Below are 4,032 nucleotides of genomic sequence, written 5' to 3'. Positions count from 1 at the left end.
TGTGTGTGTGTGTGTGTGTTGCTGTTGGAGGGACTGAGTTGCACAGCCCTCGGTGATTGTAAACCTGTGACCTCTGTTTGAGCTCAGATGAAGGGAGAAGCCAGTTATGACTATAAGTATGTCTTAAAAGTGTGTACACGCTAATGTTAACACCGATGATTCATTTATGACAGCAGTTGTGTAGCAAAAAATAACACGTTTAGGCTTTTAGTTGGTCTGGTACTTTGACATTGCATTATCGAAGTCAAATGTTCATGATAGTAGTTTTTTTTTTTTTAAATAAGCATTCACCAGTACAACATTTGTGTGCAGTATATTAGAATTTAGTACAATTTCTGCCAGTGGCATTAGTTTGGTTCTTTTTATGCTTGCTAGCTTTAAAACACTGATAATAATCACACGGCTTTAAAATAAATAACGTTATCTATAGCATTTATTGTTCTGTATAGTGATGTGCTATAAGAATTAGCTTTATGTTGCGTACGTCTTGAATTTAAACTGGTCACACTTATATATATATATAAAAAAAAAAAGAACATGGAAACAAAAAATACATTGTAATAAGTTACAGTTTTGACTGCTGCACGGATCCATGAAAAGTTTCAATTGCAGCAGATATATCATATACATTTTTTTTCGTCTTAAAAAAATGCACACTGATGTTCAGTACTGGGTAGACATGAGAAAAAAAAAAAAAAGAACATGGAAACAAAAAATACATTGTAATAAGTTACAGTTTTGACTGCTGCACGGATCCATGAAAAGTTTCAATTGCAGCAGATATATCATATACATTTTTTTTCGTCTTAAAAAAATGCACACTGATGTTCAGTACTGGGTAGACATGAGAATCTGTGACTGTAGAAATGCACAGAAAGCGCAGCAGATTTTCATGGAACTGGGATGCCGGTTATTCACAATTATACACATTTCCCACCCTTTGCATGTTTGTTTATTAAATATTTGGTTAATTTGATGATGCTTTCAGCTACTGATAAGAGTGTAGGACACTCAGCTCCATTTAACACGTTTGACTGCATTTAAATCCATTGCACAGGATTCGACTGATAAGCTGTTTTATTTAGGTCTGGCTAATAGTTTTTGAATTGTCAGTTCTTTAGATCAAAGTGACTTCCAAATGACCATTGGTAGGAAAAGCCTCCATAAGTAACTTAGGGTCAGGGTTCCCACAATCATGGAAAACCTGGAACTTTGAGGAAATGTTATAGTTGTGTTTTCCAGGCCTAGAAAAAGGAATTAATATAGTGAATATACATGTTTATAGTTTGCTCTATGCTATATTTCACTGGCTAAATATGGCTATATTTCAATGCATGGGTTTAAATTATGTTGAGTACTTGCTTACAAGCCATAAAGATATCTTATTCTTTTCAGGAACCTTCAGATTACTGAGTCCAAATGGTTTGTAAGTAAACTTCTAACAAATTACAGGAAAGCTAAAAGAAAATTCATGGAAATGTGTGGGTCAAAAAGTTTGGGAACCCTGTAAGGTTACGCAGCATGTTCAAGGGTGTGTGAACTCGGTAACCTCACTTTTTTACCTCACTTTCACCCCTTGGCAGCCATGGGAAAAGTTTAGCTAACCCTAAAGCAAAGATACTCTTAAGTCATTTAGAAATAACTTTTAGAAACATCTTTTTTTTTAAACTGATCTGATGTCAGATGAGCATCATCACCAAAGATATTAATAAGTAGTTCCACTTCCACTATTATTACAACTTCCTGTCATTGCCTGAATTAATCATATAACAGTTCTAGTATTTATATATGTTTCATAAATGTTTAATCAGGTTATTTTATGATCAGCATACATTTCCATCAAGAGTAAACATGTTGATATAATGATTTCTGCAAACTTGCTGGCTGGCAAACCGAAATGAAGACATTTTTTAACACTGCGGTCTGAAACACACCTCTTAACCGCATGCTGCTGTTTGTGGTTGTGGGCGTGTGCTTGCGACTCTTCAGGTGGTAATGAATGACATCATTCCCTTCTTTCTCAGGGCAGATTGCCAGCTACAAGAGGCGCATCAGATCCTAAATGAGATTTGCCCCATTAACGATAATAGCTAGTCTGACAGAGCAGCTTTGGCAGATTGCGCAAGTTTATTAAATAAGTTATAATAATATACACTAATTGTACTTGCCTTGTGGACAACTTTACATGGAGAATCGTTTAGAGCTGCCATAATATCATGGTATATTCCTTAATGCATTGTTGTTGTTGTATTGATTGAATCTCTTGTACTGCAAATAACCAAAACTGTAATATTGGAGTTTTTTCTTTGTATTTGGCTTGTATTTTTGTCTGAATCTGTCATGACAGTGTGTGATTACATTGTCTGCTGCATGTTTCATTGCGATGAATGGTCTTCCAGTTAGTACTTTTTTTATTTTCAGTGAAATTTTCTTGACTTTTGCCTTTGGAGTTACTCAAGCAGTTTTTAAAGACTAGTTGTCATCTTGTTACATTCTTGTCATTCGAGTACAAAGTAGAGTGCTGTCTGCTGCATGTTTCATTGCGATGAATGGTCTTCCAGTTAGTACTTTTTTTTATTTTCAGTGAAATTTTCTTGACTTTTGCCTTTGACCGATGTGAGTTACTCAAGCAGTTTTTAAAGACTAGTTGTCATCTTGTTACATTCTTGTCATTCGAGTACAAAGTAGAGTGCACAAGTAACGACTGCATTGAGGTACTTAAGGTATTGTTGCTGCTTTTAAGAAGATTGTTCTCATTAGAATGTTATATACACAACATTCCCAATCATAGTTATTAATGTTGTGCACTGCTGTTTGAGCTGCGTGCGCTGAGCTAAAGACGATCACCGGTAAACTGAAGCGCTCTTTTAACTTAACCAAACGCATTCTATATGAGATAAATCAGATATACATCAAATAAACACAATATATATATAATCGAATAAATAGGCCTATATGAGAAATATATTTTTGCTTAAATAATAAATTAATAAAGTGAAAGAAAAACTGTGCAACAAGTAGCCTAGTATTTTTGTGCTGCGCAAAAAGAAACAGACGGCAGAAAGTGGCATTTTTCTTTAGGCTTATTTTACAAAAGCACAAAGATTTGTTTTTATTGTGAATGTACACAAAGCAAATAAAGGCAAACCTTTTACTATTCCGATTATCTTTATGACTAAAAGGAGTAGCCTAGTTTCTTCCACCGTTAGAAGGAAAAAAGTGATTGCGCCGGCGCCGCATGCGCACACACAGTTAAGCATTTCAATGCAGCCTGTTCATTATCATAATAAAATACAGTCAGTCAAACTTATGGAAAAAAAACTATGTAGTAAAATCTGTGCCGTTAAGTGTTATCACAGTACCGCCGTGATGTTATGCAAAACATTTTGTTTTACGTGGATATTGGAACACGAGTGAAGTACATAATAAATAATAATTTGCCATTCAAATACATCGCGAATACGGAAACATTTGATTTTGTGTCAAATGAGAGACCCAACGTTGGGTTCAGTTTCGTTTTAGCCTAAATTAGCCTAATTCGTTATGGCTTGTCGTTTGTATTGCTATAGCTTCTTATATTTTTAATTCTTGTTGTTTTCTAAATACTGTTAATTGAAAGGATTTGTTGTGGAGTGACGGGAACTAAAATAGCCTAGCTATGTTTACAGTGTTTACTATAATGTTTGTAAACATTTCGCATCGGCATTTCTGAATGAAATAAAAAATGCGACATGTTTTTTCCCCCCTAAAAAACTATTTTTTAAATACGCATAGCGTATTTTAACCATGCAGCAAACCTTTTTAAATATTTTTATAAATTACTGAAAAAATTAATAATTAAATTACTTTTTAAACCGTTTAACTGATTGTATTAATCGGTCAAAATTCTTTTGGTCGGTTAACCGGTTAAACGTTAAAATGGAAAAAAAAAATTCTTCTGTGGAACACAAAATAAGATATTTTAAATAATGTTGGTATATTTCAGGGATTGACTTCCATTATATTTTTAACAGTACATTAGAGTTAAATGGG

The 4,032-nt window shown here is 34.0% G+C and overlaps 1 protein-coding gene across 1 annotated transcript in view; it reads left to right on the top strand.

Annotated features, from left to right (window-relative positions):
- Positions 1–4,032, top strand: part of LOC107556181 (lysine-specific demethylase phf2-like) — a 30,907-nt gene that overhangs the window by 5,458 nt on the left and 21,417 nt on the right. The window lies entirely within an intron of this gene.

The sequence above is a fragment of the Sinocyclocheilus grahami genome, unplaced genomic scaffold (assembly GCF_001515645.1).
Source record: "Sinocyclocheilus grahami isolate Dianchi unplaced genomic scaffold, SAMN03320097.WGS_v1.1 scaffold20.1, whole genome shotgun sequence".
NCBI lineage: Eukaryota > Metazoa > Chordata > Actinopteri > Cypriniformes > Cyprinidae > Sinocyclocheilus > Sinocyclocheilus grahami.
Note: the sequence above shows the minus strand (reverse complement) of the source record. Positions and strands in the feature narration are given on the sequence as shown.